The sequence below is a fragment of the Ciconia boyciana genome, chromosome 7 (genome assembly GCF_034638445.1).
Source record: "Ciconia boyciana chromosome 7, ASM3463844v1, whole genome shotgun sequence".
Classification (NCBI taxonomy): Eukaryota; Metazoa; Chordata; class Aves; order Ciconiiformes; family Ciconiidae; genus Ciconia; species Ciconia boyciana.
In genome coordinates this window covers 59,688,764-59,710,251 of record NC_132940.1, presented here as the reverse complement: position 1 = coordinate 59,710,251, position 21,488 = coordinate 59,688,764, and positions in this window count along the sequence as shown.

Genomic DNA, 21,488 nt, shown 5'->3' with positions numbered 1-21,488 from the left:
CTTCCAAAGCGTGACAATAGAACATTCATTACAATGTTGTTAAATAGCTATTCTATCAATAGTGCTGGCATTACAATGCAGTAGTTTAATTAGATTAAGTTTCTTTCATCCTTTATTTATTAGGTTTTCAAGCCACAATAATAAAAAAAAGATTTGCAGCTCCAATAAAGTACCACAATTGCCATATTTCTTTCATATATTAGTAATCTGTTAGTTAACACGCATTTGCATTTTCTATATTTTGGTCATGATAGATCGGTACGTCATTACCAAACACAAAAACGGAGAGCAAATCAAAGTATTTACAACATACTATAATTTCCTTTGCAGCTTAATGTCATAATTAAGTAACAACTAAGCTTGTGAATCAATTTTTCATGTTTGCAGGTCATGTGGATGTGTGGTTTACATAAACTACAATCTCTGTAAAAGCTATTATTGGTCACACTGTTAAAATCATATACCCCTAAAAAGATTTCAAATAATTTTGCTATATAACAAAGTGAATTTGAAAGTTGCTTTGTCTCATGACTTAGAGACAAATGACTTTTCATCCTGGATAGAGAACACCTTTAGATCTACACCGAAACACCAGATTCTCACTTCAGACACTGTGATTCATCAGATATTGAAGATAAAGCCTGTCACTGGTCAAGAACACACTGTTATCCTCTCTGCATTATCTTTTCTGGACTTTAAACTACTCTTTTTTAATTAAAAAAAAAATCTAGAGCTCTCTCTATTTTTACTTTAGCTGGTTATCTTTAAATAGACACATTTGGATTTGTATTGTGTGAAATAATCCTGTCAGATATAGATTAGCAGGAAGAAGGCATCAGAAAGGCAAGATGAAGTCAACTGATCTCGTGCTGTGGGGAGGCACTGCCATGTGCCATGTGCTCTCCACGGAGAGCTGCTTTAGCAATGCTTTCCTGGGGCTTTTCCTTTCTCAGGTATGGGGCCAGCATGTCTTGCACTCTCCCTCATTCAGCTGGCCTATATGTGCTGTGTACCCACCTCTTTTCATTATACTACTGCTCTTCCTACACCAGGAGACCTCCTGTTCATCCAATGATACCCATCACCCAACATGGGATGCAAAAGGAAAAAAATACCCGTTGCTTATCATGCTAATCTTGAAACAAGTTAAGATGCCCAGCTGCTAAATAGCAAGGATACTGCAACACACAGTGGTAAGTATCCTGCAGTTTTAAAATAAAGCTAGCTATTTAAGCTTGGCTAGCACAAGAGCTTAGGACATTCTGAACAGGGGCCTGGTCCAATGTAAACTTTGGCACTATTTTAGGACTGGTGGCTTTAGAAAATACTGTTTGGTTGGCAGCAAATTTCTGCAACTTTTCAAGGTACTTTGACAGGAAACTATCTACAAAGAATATATAATTTGTCGCTTGATGTCAAAAGAATACAGAAAAGATGAGCAATGTATATTCTACTGTATAAAGAGAGCCTGCCCACAAATACGGAGTTTGTCTCTGGCCTAAAGTCGGGAGAGAAGAATGGGTGAGCGCTACCATCACTGACATAATGATCCCTGGGTAACCCTACAGAAAAGACATACTTGAAGGTGTTTATATATCCAACCCGTATTGAACTTTATTCAAATAACTGTTTCAATGGCATAGGGCTTATTTGTGAAGAGTCCAAGCCTTCTGCAATGTAACTGTGACTGGGGGTATGGTGCTTTAACTTAAACTTCTTTGAGTCATTATGAGCCTCTTAACAGGAGATGGATTCAGTTCTGACCCACATCAAATTCTAGTTAACTGAGATTGTCAGTGTAATAATTTTCTGGCTGGATGTAGCCTACAATTGGCTAGCATCAGAAGGTTAACAGGCGTTTAATTTCAGTTCAAGTACGTAGTAGAGTAAATGCTTTAATCAGGCAGCTCTCATTAATAAAAATCAACAGCCATCCCTTCTAAGCTATAGTATTTACCCTGCATGCCAGTGCTCTGGAAATGAGCACTGAATGACTACATCTGTATGTATATGAACTGGACGTCTCTATTCATACTAATTCCACGAAAATGCACACATGTGCAAATCACAGGAGCTTTTTAACTGAATGGATAATTATGCCACAGGGAAAAAGTTAAGTTCATCCTGTAATTTGTGACAGTTGCACTTACACAAAACTCAGGCAGCTCTGAAGTAGCAATGAGACCAATCATCACTGATAAAATAATTTAGTTTTTAGAGTGCAAGCAAATACTTAAAGCAGGAATCTAATCAGCCTTTCTCAGAGGACAGTTTCCCTTCATATACCTTGGGAGGTCTTAAAAAAGGTCATTGAAAATCCATGCCCTTGGAGAAGAGGTTCACAGGAAAAACTTTTCAGCAAACGAGAATGTCTGCTGAAAGAGATGCAGCCAGACTCGGTAAGATATTCTGCAGCAATACGCGAAGCAGAACCGTGGTACAGACCCCACATGGATTTGAGAGGATGCTGCACAGCCATATGCTAAGCAAATGTTCAAAAAAGACATTCATCCGCCCCCAGCACAGAAGGGAGCGAGTTAGCAAAGCAGCTTCTCCCACATATGCAAGGAGGCAAGTAGGCATGTACAGCAGGAACAATGTTGTACTTTACAAAGAACACTGAGGTTGATTAAGCCTTGTTGGAAACGCAGAGATAAAACAGAAGGAGAAAATAATCTTATGTGCTTTAGATTCTTACTATTTTCTCTTTTTGCCAGAAGCTGAATCAGTGTAAAAAGCAAGCTTGGTTTTTCTGCTTCTAGAACAAAACACTGACTGCCAAAATATACAGGTTTTTAACCTTTACGATGTTGCCGTCCTGCGTTCTAAAACACTCCCAAAACCCTTTCTTTTGCTACGGTTACCTGTTTTGAACCAACATCTACATATCATAATTGCAATTTAAAAAATTTTATTTAATTAATGTCGTCTATTTGTATGCACAGTAACTCCCATTTGTATGCATACAATTCACTCAGTCTGTGGTCCATAGCTGGCAAATAACACCACTTAACAGCTGTTAAATAGGGTAATCACCTGTTGTTATCCACAGGTAGCTTTAATTCATATGCTAATTGCTCTCAGTGCTCTACTTATAAACCTGCCCCAATGTCAGATACTGTATGTGCCGCACCAGATGGATGTGAGCCTCAAATGGATTGCACTGTCCCTCTGCAGGAAAAAACCCCTGAATTATAAAAGCCTTGCTACCCTACATTGCCATGAAAAAAAGATGGCACAAGAATTAAACAATGATGGTCTGTCAGAGAGCAAGAATTGCAGGAAAAAATAATGAATGGGGAAGATGAAGAAAAGGACTGCAGACAGGACATTAAAAATTGTATGAGCTGGTGCTTCAGCCTATTTACAACTGAAATGAATTAACATTCACCATTAGTAAACTCAGCTTGAGAAAATTCAGAAACAGCTGTTGCAGATGTATGCCAGGGTCAGCCTAAACTGATGGGAAATGAGAGCTAAACTGCTTGAGCAGGTCAGGCATTTGTAAAAATCCGACTGCAAAAATAAAAGTTCTAGCCTGCTACAGGAAAATTCTTATTTTTCCAGAAACTTAATTCTTCACAAAAACATCATAAAACATTTCTCTCCTTGGTACAAATACCTCAAAACCACACTGTACTCCTCATAGCAAGAGGCTTCAAATTAGGTTTTTTTTAAATATTTCCAATTCACCCAAGCTCTCTGGAGGCATAGTTTCATGTTGTGCTTAATTTCATCAAACTGCATGTCGCTGCAAAAAGTGATGGTTTAATTCTGTCTCCTTTCCCCTCTTAACTCCATTGACGTGTTCCTCACCCTTTCCTCATATTAGATTTAGTCATTCACTGTGTTGCTGGAATATGACTCACTGATCCGATGGGAAACTAATTTATTTGGAGGAGAGATATACGGGTGAGAGGCGGCAGTTAGACTGGATTAAGCCTGGCATGGAACGGTGCCCTGAATTGTCCTGTGTTTCTTGCAGCTATACAGCAAAGTTCCTGGCTGCACAGCTGTAGGGTTTATCTTAGATCCCACGACTGTAAAAGGGCCATTCATTCCGTAATGCTGTCGGATTTTCACACTGTAGTGGAATGACTTCCCTGCCGCGCTTTCTGAAGGGCTGCTTTTTTGTAGGCGAGCGAAGCCATCCATCAGTTGCTCAATAGCAGAATCTCTTTGCTCAGTTTCTACCCTTTGATCTGTTCAGCTTAGATAATTCTGCTAGGTGCCACAACACCAACCCAAACAACCCTCATCTGTGGAGGATACATGCCTTTCCATTGGGACAAAGTGTTGGCCTCTGGAAATGACTGTTAGCACAGGGCCACATATTCCTGTCCCCAGGATATTTTTTCAATTGTATAGGAGATAAACATCATCACAGGTGAAACCTGGCTCTGAGGAAGAAATCAAAGCGTACAAAAATCACATATTAGATAGATCTGCAACAGGTGTAGGCACAGGTTTCAGTTTTGTTCTGAGCTCATTATAAAGTGTAGAGCCCTGGCCTTGGAGAAAGGACCTGCTCAAAATTTCCAAACACAAACCTTAAATTAAAAAAAATGTATTAAGTAGTGCCCCAGTTCTCTGATATCTTGGGCTCATGATGAAGTGAGGGAGGGATGAAAACAGCGACATGTTAAATCCAGTTCACTTTAGGTGTCCTGCTTTAGGGCCATAATTGAACTGAACATCCAGTAGCAAGCACCACTTATCTGTGAATATTCATTTTAGCAAAGTCAATTATTTCAATCATCAAGAAGAAAGAACCACTTGTTTGTTTGACAGTTATGACTCAAATTAACATACATTTCATTTTGATGACTGTTATCTCATTTTGTTTTGCATATTTTGCTTACAGGAAGGGAAAAAAAGGGACTAAATGTTTTTTCCTCACACCCATTCCTAACGTATGGAGTATTCACCCTTCCAGATTTTTTCCTGAGGTGAGACATGACAACGTACATCTTCAAAAATGAAGGAAAGAACAAATCCTCCCTGACTTAAATTAAAGTCGATAAGGAAAATTATGGCAGCTGAGATAGAAAAAAATTGCAAATACTCACAGCAAGCTCAGATGAGATCTTCACCCCCATCTTACTGGTCAAGGAAGCTTAAGTTGTCAAAGGCAGAACATGAGACAGGTTGAAAATTCTTCGTTACTCATAGCTGGAAGCAAAAGGTACCCATGGCATGAACAGAAGACAGAAATGATAAAATTCCTCTCCAAAGCAGAGCTTATGAGTTGTACAGCCAGCCTGCAATTGCTAGTGGCTTTGCGTGTGAAATGATATACAGCAACTTCTAAAGGGAGGATTTCATTTATTATCTACATAAACCACTAGCTGTGTTGTTGGCCAATGCACTGGCTCTTCTGACATCTTCTTGTGTAGGTTATGTCCGAGATTCACAAGATGCTTCTTATGGTCATAAAAGCCTTACAGACATATTCAGAAGATGTATATATTCTGAGGTATGTCTTCTAAGACACTTAAGATTCTTAAGATTCTAAGACACACCAGAAATAAGGGGTTTACCGTCAGAAAGTTGGAAAGGATCTGGAGGATCAGAAGCTGAAAAATAAAATTTCTGCAACAAGCAGAGAAGGGGAAAGGTGGCGAGCTTCTCAGGGGAAGGGACTGAGTAGAGGTATGTTCTTCATGTTCTTCCATGACTGTGCTATGCCATGCGTAAATTTACCTGCCATAAAGATTGTTTTCTTTCATTACAAAAATGGCATTATAAAAATTCATTACTAAAAGGTGAGATGCGCTTTGACTAGATATCCATAAGCACAACTTGTGACAGTAAGACTGATCTGGAACTCCTTGGAGAAGCTGGCACTAGTCCAAACTTGTCTGGTTAAATGATGTTGACTATTGCCTTCCTAACATGTGTTATAACATGTATAAATGTGTTAAATGGTCAACACTGGGAAGCAAAATATTAGGGAAAGGAATCAAAAGAACATTGACTTCTTCAAGAGGGGAAAGAAAAATATTTAACCCACTGTCTGGATAGTTTCCTCATTCTGTTATTTCACATTCAAAATATCTATGGTTGCCAGGTAGTCCCAACCTGCTTAGTACAGACTGGCTAGCTGAGAGGCCCATTAAATCATATAAGCACACTTCCCTACTAAGATAAAGTTAATGTTGTGGAGTGTATTGTAATCTCTCGTTGCCAAGCAAGGATGTTGTCAGAAAATATATTAAGCAACCAACCCCCACCCCCTCCAAATATTAGTGTGTCACTATGCTACTACGCTCCCTCGTTCATCTGTGACTATCCTAGAAAATGCTATTCTGAAAATAGTTCACCAAATGTAACTCATGTAACTCATTGTCATAATTAAATCTATAACGTTTTTCTTACAGTACTTCCTTAAAGAACAACTTTTCCTTAAGGTTTTTTTTTTTGGTCATTGATATTTGCATGTACTATTATTGCAAAGGAAATATTTTTAACCTGACACACTACCTCACGATCTTGTTCCTCTGTTATTTCTAGTTTTAGCATCAGTAGGTTATTCTCAACTCAAGTATTCATTGTATTTTGTTGGGTAAAATGAAATATTTGTAAAAGGTTGTACAGTTTGTGTTTTGGTAGACTTTTAGAATCTCTTGATAAAAAGCAGTAAGTAGGCTTGCTTTGCCTGTGTGAAAACTATATTATGTCTGATTGTCTTTCAGACTGTGAATAGAAAAATAAAGCTGCAAAATATAGTTGTAAATTTGCAAATAAAAAAATAGTTCTATGTAAAATTATATTTTAAATATAAAAATAAACTTTAATGTTTACTCCGTCTTGCATGACAAAACAAATCAAAAAAGCTGAGTAGATACTTGAATGCTGCACTTTCCTTATATAAGTCAAAATCAATCCACATAAGCATTTACTTTTGATCAGAAATTGAAAACCAATTGGTCAAATTATTTCTTTCATTTAACACTGGCTGTATTATCAAAAGGAAATAATTCAAACAACTTAAAGAGGGGTGTTTTTGTCACTTCTCACAAAAAAACATATAAATTAATAATTAACCTACTTTTTCTTCCATCCCAGAAATCACAGGTCAAGGTATCATTAAGTACATTCCATTCTGAAATGACGGAATTGAACAATTTACTCTTCCATCGCTTATACTAAAAGATTAAAGATGGCTTGATGTGAGGATATGCAGAGGTGGGAAAACTTAAACCTCTGGGACTGAGCCACAGCTTTTAGACAGTTCCTGAAGTCATAACTCATTTTGTTGTGAGTCACAAAAGGCTACTCCTATCATTTGTATTACTGTAAAAATTAGGAGCCTTACTCATATCCTTCTTTTTCTCCCACAGATTAAGTTCAATGGCTACTTTTGCTTACACTAACTATATACATCCAATATAATTCATTCAGAACATAAGCTCATCTGGAGAATCCAATCTAGTTGAAAGTCTACTGATGGTAATTTTAATTCCAGAAAGCAGTAAGCTGTGTCATGAGCAATGTGACATAACAATTAAGCAACTGAGATCATTTTGGATACTAGCAGACCCATATTTTGTTTCCCTAGAGGCATCTAAGGAAGAATGCATCAATTTTAACAAAAGCTGAGAGAGGAAAGACCAGAAAGTTGCAGTTTCAAAGTAGGTTTCTTTCAGATCCTCTTTTTTATGCTACCAGTGTTAGAACAATAAATTTGCACCCACCAGGTTCAGTGTAATCCTGGAAAGACTGTGAAGTGTAGAGCGTGAAGCCACTTTTAAACAGGGAACAGGACCTCCACCTTAGCTCAGACCATGCTGATAGCTCAGACCATGCTGAGACCATGCACCTGCTTGACCCACAGGTGCTGGGTCAAGTGGTTATTTCTTTTCTATTTATCTACGCATATGCAGAGTGCTTATATGAAGTTGAAAGATGAATTTAAATACATAAATAGACAGGTATAACTTTTGAAAGCTGCGTACTGATATTCCCTGACATAAGCATAGTGGGGGTGATGGAAGCTGTTTTGAGGGAGAAAGAAAATTTTGCTAGCTATTCAACATCTACAGCACACACAGTGTTAAATATGTTCATTGTGGGGTGCTGCCTACCTTACGAGATACCCGCCTACAAGAATACCTCTCCTATCAGCTCAGGATGAGCAGTGCAAGCCCACCCTATTACTTCTAATTTCAAACTTTAAAACTACATTGCAAAATTAAATGGGGATTCCTCTTCCTGTGTCACTTAGTTTGGGAGAAATTTGATGAAAAGTAGTAAGATCCCAACGCAGAATTTCATGATGTTTTTGTAGATGTTACTGGCCGCAAAAACTCTTCTGAAGAAAATGGCAAAGCTGAGAAGAAAAGGAAATTTCCTGGTTGCCATCAAACATAGCAGAGATGGCACAGTAGGAACAATGCAAGTCTCAAACACAGATAATCATGAAGTGCCCATGCACCGGTATTACCAAGGCAACAGGCAATGTTACAACTCTGATGGCTGGTTTTAAGTACAGTAGATTTCCGATGTGGGGAATCCTAGGTAAATGGACAGATGAGAACGAAATGAGTGGCTTACAACCTGAAGAAAGAAAAACTGATTTGGGGATGAACAATATAATTAAATACACAAGTATATCATTAAATGTCAGAAGATTTCAGATTTCTGAATAAATTCATGTCTCCTGGACTGCAATTCTATATAATTATGTTTAATAATCTACCCCTGTCAATGAATAGGGAGTAAACTCAGCTTTAGAGCCAGTTTCAGCTAACAGACAGAGGCGAGTTAAGCGTTTCCACTAGTTTTGTTCAAGACATCTGACAGAAGATGGGAGCAGCAGTTGATAAGAGAGACATGACAGCAGTTTGAAGGCTAAGACAGCAGAGAGAGATGAAAAGAGCCAGAGCAGAGATGAAACAAAAAGGAGAACAGGACATAAAGGGTAGGAATCGGGAGATGGACATTTAGGAAGGATGTGAATCTGTTGAGCCATCTCATCGCATGGCAGAGTGGGTGAGGAGGCAGATGACATTAAAAATTAAGTGACAAAGTTTTGAAGAGGATTAGATGTCTGGCTGAAAGAATCTAGCTATTTTTCATTCATATTCAACAATTCATTAAACTCACTGATCCTCCATTTGAGTATGGACTGCATAGAGAAAGCAGAAAGCTTTCACCTCATTTCCAGATCTGCTCCATCTCACCTGCTCAGAAATATCCCAAGCGGGACTGCTCACAGTCCCCACTTCTGGAAGTACATGGAGCTGTTTTTGAGTCATGAGTGACAGATAGACACTTGTTTATTATCAGAAGTATTAAAAGGTCTGGTCCTGGGGAACACTTCACTTGACAATTACATTATACTGGGCACAACTTGTTCTCAAATCTCTCATGTCCACAGATTTTTATTAAAATGATTTTATAAATGCTAATTGTTTACTAAAATGAAAGATGGAAATTGATAGAGGAAGAACAGATGCATCACCCAACAAACAGACATCAGAATGAGATTCATGTCTGTTCACCCTTGTTTAACACTGCCATTTTAAAATGAAACACATAATTTTAAATTGGGTTGATAAGCCACAATATTATAACCACTTTCATAAAGAGACATCAATTAACCCTTTCATTGCTATTGTCAAAGATCCCCTCTATACTTTCTTTATGTCCAAGCTTCTTGCCCTGCCCTAACAAATTCAGTCTGTTTCCTGAAGTTTCACCTTGTTCTGTAGCAAAAAGGGTAGACAAACAATTTATTTGGTACAAACAACTGTCAGGAGGAGGAAGACCCAAACCTCTATAGATCTACTGCTAATAGGCTAGAAACTGCCTCTGCTTTAGAAGGTCACTCTTCCCCAACTTTCTTCTTCACAACTTTTGCTGAAAACACACTGAGTTGTATAAAATCCTATATTTTTGGTAAGAGATAAACAAAAGTCTAGCAATAGCTTTTCCTTGTATAACAGCTCCTGGAGTAGAGGTAAGCTCCTCTTGCTCAAGACAGCACCTAATTTTACAAGTAGCCTTTAATATTGATGTTCTTGGGTTATGAGTCTCTTTTAACAAGCATTAATGAATTATAACAACGTCATAGACCTCCAGCTCTGTGCCACAAGGGAAGCAAGCGTGTGCATGTAAACCTCCTCAGGAATTACACAAAGGACAGAATGGTGCCTGTGTTTCCCTGCTCCTCAGCCTCAGACCATGACTGACTGACACCAGCCTCCACTACCCGTGACTTGGTCACACAGATGGCATATGGTAGCCAACAGCTGTCAACACCACCGCTTTTATGACCCAGGCCTAAGACCAGAGGGATGCAACAAAACCCCTCGCTGCAGCCAAGCAGTGTCAGTGAGCCATGCAGCTACCTGCAGCCTTGCTTGGGTACCCGCAGGTTTTCACCTGCTGCAACAATGGTGTTCGCAGACATCAATTCACCCAGTGTAAAGCTTTCTGCCACTTTCTGGGGACACACAGGTATGCCACCTCTCCAAATACTGGACTGCAGCAGGGTGTGCAGCTCCTATATGAATCACAATCAGCTGCTAAATTTAGGTTAAATTGATTCAGTTATTAAACCTTTGCAGCAATTTCCAAAATCTGGAGTTGCTAGTCTAAACACTCTTTAAAATTGTACTTTAAAGTAAAACTTCAAAACTATCACACACCAAGGAGTGAATTATGTTTGGAGGCTGGAATAAACTGGGGAGAGGAGGATTCCTTTTCTTTTAAATGACAAACTTAACCTATTATTAATCTTCAAACATGAACAAATACTTCTAGTTCCTGAACCAACTGAGAACTTATTAACTGTCAGAGTATTAACAGGCATACCTAATACATTTTACAGACAGCAATTGCTGATAAGTGCTCATGGAATAAAGCATTCAAGGAGACATGATGTGAATCTGGGCATGTCTGTCAAACATCTTGGCAAATGAAATATTAAGAAATCCATCACATTTTAATCCACAGGAACAGAATCTTTGGAGTACAAGAGTAAAAATTGGTTCCCTTCCCTCATTCTTGTAGAAAGACACTTTTTTTTTCCAGAATACAAGAGGAAAGATTTTGTACAGTTTTTACAAAACCAGAGGTTTCTTTCCTTCTTTCAAGATTATGTAACTTTTCAAATTCAGATTTCCCCTGAGTTTTACCTCTTTCAAAATTGCACAGCTCCACAGACTGGGACGGCATGATGATCCACCTGGCAGCATGATGCCAGTTCTCTTTAGTACTGTTTACAATTCTCTATTCAGATTAGGTGGCTCTCATTGAAAACAAATACAAATTCCAACCTAGTTGATTTAAATTTAGGGAGATTTGATCAGTAGTGGATATTCTTTCTGGGATAACTCTGCCGGGGTAGAAGGAATCTTTTTTGTACTACAAAAGGGAAGAAAAAACTCTATGGCAAAAGATTTCAGGAATGTAGCAAACCTATGTGAAGTTCACCTGTAAAAATGACTTAGGAAGAATTATAATTAAGAGGGAATCTTTTTCAGAGCTGTGCTCCAGCGCTGCAAGTCTCTCACACCATGTGGCTCCTCTTCTATGGAGGGGAACTCCATTTCTAACACCCCTAGATGGTAAAAAATGATTAGGCTGCATTGACCGTCATGCAATGTCTCATGTGACAGACACATGCTCGTTAAGGCTGCATCAGCAACGCAAACATTAAGACTGTCAATTATCCTGCCTGTGTTATGCTCACCTGTCTTTGTAACACCCTGCTAATTAAGTATCTACAATAATCCATGCAAAAGTCATCTTCTAAAAGAAATAATTACTGTTGAGGGTTTCAGTAGCATATACTTAAGAAATTAAACAGTTCAAAGTAGCAAAAAGTAACTGAAGAGCTGAACACACTATTTCTCTACAACCTGTATACTGTTTCTTACATTTTAAGATTAGCTGAAGCGTTTTCCCACTCATCTACAATGAATACAATGTTTAAAAGACATCTAATTGTAATACGTTAATTATGATAGCTTCTTATAAATTCTGGCATGAATTTAAAGTCTGATTTATAGTCATTGTGATACTCCAGTTAATTCTGCTATGAAAGTGAAATGCATGGTACTTCCTGATTCATCAATAGCAAAACTTTATTTCTTAAATGAAGAAAAACTTCATTTAAGTAGTATTTCTTTCTGTTCCTCAGGAAAAATTCTGAATCTATTGAAGTTAAAATACTGATGGAAATTAAATTATCCTGTGAATAAAATCAATATTGCTTTTCTCTAAGGAGGAATAAGCTGCGTATTTAACATTAATCACCTGATAAAGACATAAGAGATAAAGAAGAGTGCAAGTCAAAAATTAGATCTTTTCCCTAATGATGGGGACTTGATTAAATAGGTCAGGAAGTCCTGAAAAATAATTATTACTTCCCTATTTGCGAGGACAACCACTTTTAAATGGGAATTTGTTGCCTGGATTCCCTTCAGTTATAAAAAAATTAATCACAAATAATCTTTTAATTCATAATTTTTTGCATTGTCCAGAAGAAAAGCACAGAACAAGAAGGCTGTTAATAATTTTGAAATAAAATCAATGATCTATGGGTACTCCTGTACTTCTGTTACAAAAGATGATTCTCATAAACTTTCTTTGGAATTAAGCAGAAACTGTTTGAGTTAGAAGTCAAAGAAAAAATATAACCCCAATATAAATATTGTCATAAGAATACGATACATTTGTGTTATTGTCTGGCCTCATTAAACTCTTTGCCTCAGAAATAAGTTGTCAGAGGATTATAAAATTTCATATGCTTCCCTTTACAAAACACTCTATTCATACATCAAGAGATTAACTTACTATAATAATCTATTTCAATGATTCTCTCTTTTTCCTAGGTGCAGTCTGGCTTGTGTGTAAAAGACAAATTGCACATGCCTCTGTCTTGTTCATTAGAATTTAATCTAATGGAAAAGGCTAAACCAAGTTTCTTTTAAGTGCATGGATATTTGTGGAACAAAGTTCCACAGCCATATGTCCTTCACACTAGGAGATGAAGGAAAGCTCTAGCTGAATATCTACCAGCACACATCTATCTATATGTGTAAAATTATAAACATTCAGACACTCTAGGCTCTGTGCTTAAAGGGAACCAGGGCTTGTACCCTATTGCTTTTCAGTCTCCAGTAAAGCATCTTGAAATTCTTTGTGTGAAAATCTTACGTGCAAAAAAAAAATCTGTAAGCCACAATGTAAATGATGCTAAAAATTTTTCAACAAGAAGGTTTGAAACGAAAGCCAGTGTTTCAAAATGCTAATTCAAAGTAGATACGTTGTTAGCTTTAAATAATAGGTTCGCTTCCATTGAAATTTTGTTCTGATGTTCCCAAGGATTTTTTTTCCTATGTCTTTTTAATATTTAAAAACTTTTCATTTGCTTTCAAAGAAAACTAATTTCAAGATGTCAGCAATTCCTACAGAGAAAGCATTTCTGTTTCTAAAAAATGCTGAAGTCTTTCAACGTTTTCTGCATTGAAACCGGCAGAATTCTGGCTTTTATTTTACAGACATCCAAAAAGCCCAGTCGCTATAAGAAGAACAGAACAAAACACACGAACAATGTGATGTACATGTGTTCAAAGGGAACAAGATAGCATAAAACTGACTACATTTGCAGGTAATTCCTCCCAAAACCTTATAGAGCAGGATTTGAGTCTCATCTGCAGAAAGCTTAGTCCTTTTTTTTTTTTTAACCAGCAATGGGCCTTAAATTTAGGTCTGAATATCCATGTTCTAATTTAATCAGAAGCCACTTCTTTCTCTGTGTGTAGTCTTTCAGAACACTGACTGCTAACTGCCCCCACCCTCCAATAATCCAAATAGCTTGATTTTACCCTTCTCTAGGGAAAACTCAAGGACAGGCAATAGTGCAAAGAACAGGTAATTACTGAACTTGATTGTGCTTTGAGTTTATTCCTCCTTAAATAGTACAAGTTCCACACTCAGCTGAAAAATGGTTCTCTGAAATGATCTTGCTGCACTAAAAATGACGAGACAGATATTTAGCTGGTACAATTTTAGAAGAATTATGTCAGTTCACCACTGTAAAATCCCATCACTATCACGCACCTCCTTGACAGATTGACCTCAGCAGTGCTTAATAAGGAAGCAGTCAGAAATCAGTGATAGCACAAAAAATGTTGAGGCAATTTATGTAATGATAGCAAGAAATGCCATATAATATATGCAAGGGTTATCGGTCATAATTTACTAAATGCAATGAAAGAGACACTGAGTGTGGTTATTTTCATATATAGAAATGGCACAGAAATAGAGGCAGCTAGTTATATATGCTTAGAGTATAAAACTTTAAGGTCACTATCTTTTCCTTTGTAGTAATCTTCTGTTAAGTCTAAATGAGGATTTATAATTATAAGTTTGGATAAACTCAACATTTACTATTAGATTACAGAGAAATACTGCTGTATTTTGGATTAGGCTGTCATGTAAGTGATGAAAAAGCAGGTTTTTTAAAACTATGATTATCATCTAGTCTTATCTAGACTTATCACCTCTGTACAATTAAGATTTAAAAGCCAAATCACAAAAGCCACGCCAAAGGAGTCAAAGAGAGCCCCAAAGGTTTCTGATAGCTAATCCTTTGTATTGCTCTCACTCAAATGCCTGGTATCTCTTTATGACTTTCCATATCTGAATGCAGTTAGGAAATTTAAGTCAATGACACACACAGTGAGGATCTGCACTACACAGAGCACAGCCTGCCTGAATACCATTCCTTTTGTCCTGTCCCTTTGTCTGAAGAGTCAGCTCCCTCCGCTGGCGTGAAGAGCTCCAGAGAACAAATCAGATTTCATGCAACTCCATGGTGAAGAGAGGCCAGGAGGTCAGGGGTTAACATCTGCTATAAACACCCACAGGACTTTTTGGCCTGAATTGCAGAATGTGATTGCTTTATGTTTCTACACTGCACCGGGCTGTTTCACACTATGCCTTACCGCATGACATAATGCAGAGCAGAGAGTCAAATACATAAAAGGAATAATGCACCTGGATTTTCTCACTACAGAAACATGCTGTGGAAGCCTGCACATGTGAGAAATGAGTATTTCAAACCACTAGAATCTTAAAGCAAACTGAGTTCCAGTTCTTATTCAGCTTTTCAGTGAGCTCTGGATTATACACTAGGATAGCGAATTTATTAAGGGATATATATAGATATGATCTAAAGCAACAGACTGCAAAAAAATGCACCAAAAGATCAATTTTTGATTTGGGTATTGAGGTCATAGCCTGCTCCTATTCCATTAAAGAATGTTTTTTTACTGAGTTCAGTGGAGCAAGAGGAAGACTAACATTTACTGCTAAATGGACGCTCAACTGGCAGCCTTTGCGGCACTTTGAACAGTTATTGGAGAGTGGCAGATCACTGAAAGGCTCTGACCTCCACTGCAAGCAACTGTTAGCACAGCAAAAGTTGAAAGCTTTTTCATATGTCTTTCTCACGTATTTGCTAAATGCAATATAGGAAACCAACTTTAATGTTTCCCATAAACAGATTTTTATTTGGGGATTTCATCTGAACAGCATATGAGATGCTTACAAAAATAGCTGAAGGCTGGTTTAAACCATTTCCCCTAACCACTAATTGTCTATCTGTCAACTTTGAAAATACATGAGGAAGTTGCAACAATTAAGTTGGAAGGACAAGGAACAGTAGGTAGGACAGATAATCCTGAAGAGAAGAGCCAAACAGGAAGAGACCACCTAGAGCAGTGTGAAGACAGAATATATAACATCAGACAACTTAAAGTCAGACTCTGGTCTCATATTGATATGAATATATAGTTTTAATAACCTCAGTTGCACATGTTATAGCCTCAGAATTTGCAACCATGCAAAGAAAGTGTTGAAAAACATGAGGTGGTGGTTAAAGATCACAGACAGTCCACATCTTTCTAAATATGTGTTCTTTTTTAAATCCTGTTTTGTTCTGATTTGCAATACTCAGCCTTTACATAAAACAGGATTTAAAAAGGAGATTCTGTTTCACAAATGTGTTATTTCTTCCCTTTCCTACAGTACATTGGCAAAATCCATGGTAAGCATTAACAATGGCTAGCTCTAAACTGGATTGCAGCTTTCCTATTCCAGCTTGTCTTGCCACTGCTATCCAGGAAAGGGAGATGAACAAAGAGCCTGGTATTCACATAATGTGAGAATGGGATTCAAAAAGACGTCATAAAAAGCTAACGCCTTCTAAGATGTAAAAACCAATGTCTTTTGCTGCCTGTAGAGACATAAGCCAACATTCTTCATACAACAAATTCTTCATGCTTTAATGAAAAGGGGTGGGTTGTATGGATGAGTGGAAATAACTTATTATAAAAGTATTTGAAGTCTGTATATTTCAGTAACTGGTTGCTACCTTCTGCAAGGTAGCAAGCTTGTTTAATGCAGCACCTTCTGAGCCTTACTATCTAATGTATTACAACCAAAAACATATTGTTTAACATTCTTGATTAAAGTTTTAGTCCTTTTACAGTGCATTGCTAGTAAAGAAAATATTCAGTGGCATGATTTCCAGATGATGTATTTCTTACACTGTGACTTACATCTCGTCAGCCACAGAAGTTCAATAATAATCAGACAACCTTCGTAGTTCCAACAGTGAGATGTTCTCATTCATTGCTTCAATTCATGTAATTGTACGGGTTATAGAGGCATTAATGGGCTGTACTTTAAGAGAAATAGAGATAAAAAGCTTCCATATCCTTCATACAGTTCTAGTTTGGAAATCATTTCATTGTCCTCAGTAAAAGTATAACTGTCAGGAGAATCAGGCTTAAGGTAAATACATGTATGAGATAATGCAAATAATGCTGGACTAATAAAGGTAGTGTCTAAAATTTATTATGGTTATACAGAACTAGTGAAAAAGTGAAAAATTTGTCATTGCTAAAGGAGAAGTTAAATTGTACCTAAGACTATTAATAACATATCACATACGCAGTGTCTCGGTTATTTTAGTTATAAAAGCACCCTCCTCCACCTAAGGCATTAGCTTTTTGTGATATAATGCTACTGCATCAGTAACTTTGCCTCTTTTCTGTCAGCATGGTGATTTTTTAAAAAGAGTACATCTAATGGGTGGGAATAGAGTAACGTATATCAAGAGCATGACATACGCCAACTGTGCCACCCACCCACTTTATGATCTCTCACCATCCCTTTACAGTACCTTAGCTTCACTGTCCAGAAAATGAGATAACACTTCATTTCCAAATCTGTTGTAGAGACTTGGATGTACGGAGAGACAATATAATGAACAAATGCTGTTGTCATGTAGAATGAAATTCAGGGACCATTTTGAAAGAGTCTACCAGTTCCACAGAATGTCCCCATAAGACAGTGAGAGGATAAATTACAAACTGCAACAGCCTTTCAAAATGCAGCAGTCTTCCATATAACTGTATAAGCATATATAAACACATGTGCTAATTTATACACCATAGCATGAGTTTTCCAAGTATAAATCCAAGAGATGTAAATTATTTGTGAATGCACCAATTAGAAGTGGGTGCTTTCTGAAGCTAGCCAGTTTTATGACATGCTAATCCACCAAATCATTTCATATATGACACAAGAACTATTTAACAAATATTCTAGACAGCTTTTTAATTGTATGAGGTTCAAATGAATTTTAAATACAGTCTAAGTCCTCTCTTTGGAGCCAATGACATTAGCTACTATTAAAACATTTCATTCCACATGCTGAAGGAGCAGAAAGGAAGGTTTGTAGGAAGATAAGTATCTATCAAACTAATCTTTTACTTCTACTAAGAATTCATTGTATTACTATTGTTATCATAAGATATCAAGAACATTAGATGGACTTCTTGAAAAACATGCAAAGAGAAATAAATTATCTGCAAGCATGTTAGAACCAGCAACTGAAAAGTTTGGTTGAATATCTAAAAGGAGGTTTTACAAGCCAGCTTTTCCCTCTTTAATAGTGTCATCCAGCTTATTTTCCTCAGATCCCTATTTTCATCTACTTTTACAGAAACAAGCATTAGAGTTCCACAGACAAAATGGGCCACTTTCTGTAATTCATCAAATAGAGGAAGACTCTACTTTTACTGTTAAGACCCTTGGGAGATTGCACTGAAAAACATTCCATCATAATTTCTAACAAAAAGCTTCTCTGAAGTACAGTAAGTAAATATTTAGGCAGCTCAGTAGATGGGACTTAAGTTTCATTTCTTCACATTTCCTAACATGACTCCTTACCAACAGAGTTTTCAGTTCAAACTTGACTTGCAGAATCTACAAATGCTTTATGTTAGTTTGCTTATGAAGATACATTGTTTTTCCCATTTGAGCAAATCATATTTTTTCTTGTATTAGAGCAATGTCATGAACTTCCTTCCGTATTTTCAGAGGGAAGACAGACAACTTGTTAAGGGTCTCTGAAAAAATGAGTATTCTGCTTTGATAAAGGTCTCTTGAGTTTGATGCAGTATTTTAATAAAGCCTAGCATTGTAGCAACTAAGGGAGAAAATCTTTAAGCCCTGACTCTGTCTATATGCAGAACTCCTTTTCTGTAGGGGTAAAAAAACCCAACAACAACAAAAAACCTCACCAGAGCAAATGCTTCACAATTTTATTCTATTACACAGTTATAACAGTGCTATGGCTTAAGTTTGAAATGAAAAACTTGTAAGTCTGTTTCACACACTACTCTCCACTTGATTCTCATGCATTTTCCCACGATGCTCACTGCAAGTACCCAATGCTGCCATGACTATCTTGGGATCTCACCTGCAAAATTTGTTGTGACAAAGAGCATCTATCTAATTTACTGCTGTGTAACCGAGAGAAATATGAAGTTAAGACTGCTACAGAACACCAGCATGGGGACACTATAATTTAATCTAACCTTCCTTTCAACATTTTAACCTGTTACAGAATTTAAATACAGGAAAGAGCAAGAATGAAGATAAATATTGATCAAAAATATCATAGGAGAATGTTTTTCTCTAGGAAAGATCAAAGAAAAAGTAACAGTATTTGAAGATAATCAAAAAGTTGCAGATACACATTAGGAAAAAATACTGACTTCTTTCTTCACAGCTGCATCTGAACAAGACCAAAAAAGCCCAGGAAAATTATTTGAATGACAGTTCAACTGCTGTGAGATGCAACCCTGCAGCTGAAAACAAAGTTTGAATTTTGTATGATTTTTACTTTTTAGTCACAATGAATTAATGAAACAAGTAATGATCTTAAGCTACACAGGAAACTGAATATACTCGGTAAAATTAGAAGCAAGCTTGAAGCATCCTTTTTGCCTGAGGCAACAGAAATGATGGATGATAGTCTGAGGAATACTCTTTGCTTTCTGGACTACTAAATAAGTAATCTCATTAATCTTCTTGCAGCTTTTACCTTTTACTTCTGCTTTAGCTACATAAAACCTGAGAATTGTGGATGTTTTTAACTTGAATCTTTGATATTGCATAACACCAGTTGGATGCAATGGGAGTTAAGACAATTACAAAGGGACTGTGAAATGTTAGGTCTACTATTTCAACAAGCAGTTTTAGTGCACAGTAAGAGGATGAAAATACAGTATTTAATCCAAACAAAACCTAAACAATAGAAAATACCCTTGAGATGGAACATTTCCAGTTCTGTGCTGTGCTTTATAATAAAATTTTAATTCTATTGAGCACTTTTATTCTGAAATTTAATACTTCTAGAAGTTAAGAGAGCTCAATCTTGAAGATCATCAACAGCAAAAAGACTTGGCTTAGCCAGCAGACAAAATTATCATCAGCTCAAATCCACTCCTAATCCTGAAAGCCAGTTACAGTTTTCCTGCATAAATGAGCTCACAAGCTACAGGTCTTCATAATAATTTATGTTCCAAAGCACACAGCAAATTTGATAGACACAAGAGACTTTATCAAACAGGTTCAGGCCAGGATGTCAAATGGTTCCTTTTAATTAGAAAGGAGGGAAAAGCCAACGACAACTTGAAGCCTCACTGTGCAGACACATTATTGAGAGTTTTTGGAGGCTGCAGCAATGGGTTGCACAGAAGCCCATAGATTTTTACATTCAAAGTCCCAACTGCCTACCTATACAGTAATCACAGCAGATGGATAATGTGCTGTGTTCAGTTTTTTTAATAAACATGTCAAACATTAAACATCCTGTTCACAGATGTACAGTAATAAAATGTCTTTGCTGTGATTTGAAGTTATGCTGCCTAAAAAAACCCTACAGTTTTTACTTCAGAGAAAGAATCCAACTGCTGCACACACCTTAGCCACGACTCATTTTGCACCTTACCTACGTAACTCTAGAGGAACAGTTTCAACTCCAACTATGCCGGCCAAGACTTTAGCTGTCAAGTATAAGCCATAATATGATAATAAGAGCTACAAGATGCTGTGTGATTGAAGGTACTTTGCCTTAGAACATCCATTTTGCACATCTTCTGTTCGTGGTCTTTGGAAACCTTACAGAATTTTTAGCAGATTCTTTATGTTTCTAATCTATACATATTCTGCCTGGAAAACTGTGTTGGAATTCATTGAGCTTCAATGTCATTCTTCACATTTGTGCTCTTACACATTGCGAGCAGCACTCTCAACATGAAAAAACAAGAGCTGAGGGAAATATTCTCAAAAAATAAAGACTGAGGCAAACATTTAATCTTGAGTTAAGCAGAAGGTCAGATTAAACCCTACAAGCATTTTTACCTCAAAATTCAATATTTCTTTTTATTCTTTGTTAACTCAGAACAGATTTTGCACAGATGCAGTGAGGATATGAGCTATGGGCTTGACCACCAAAAGACCACAACCCCCCGCAAGTGTGCGTAGCTGATCCTTCAGGTACCAGGGGTCCCTGACACACACATAGTCCTCTCAAAATGGAATTATTTCCCCTCATTCTCCTTTCAGTTCTTTTAAAGGAAGCTTTCAATTTTCTTCCTTTGTTTACATTAGAAAGAAATATGTGGCTATGTAAAAATTTTAAAACAGCTACTTAGGGCTTTTTCTCCCCTTTTGGCAGTGCTGGCAGTGAAGAGACAAACTCTCCAAAGCCAGCTGTTCTCAGCACATTTATCAAAAGCACAGGTTTCCTTAGCAACACGCCCCAAAACTTCCCGGAGTCCTTCACTCTGCGTGTCCTTGGTAGAGCATCTTGCTAACATGTAAGTGCTTAGGCAATCAGACACCCATGGCCTTTCTACTTAACAGTACCTTATCGGTGGGGGTTTTGGGGGTTGTTTTCTAAATGCAAAATAATTGGTTTATTAGCTGAATGTGCAATATCTGGTCAGAAGAAATTCAGTACAATGTTGCAGGTTTCTGATGTCTTTCTGGTGAAAAAGTGATTGCAGCATGCAAGTTACAGCCACAGGTCCCAGAAATCTCACTGTATTGGGCAGTGTTCAGAAAGCAAAAGTAATTAAGACCACCTGTGTAATAAGGAAATACAACCA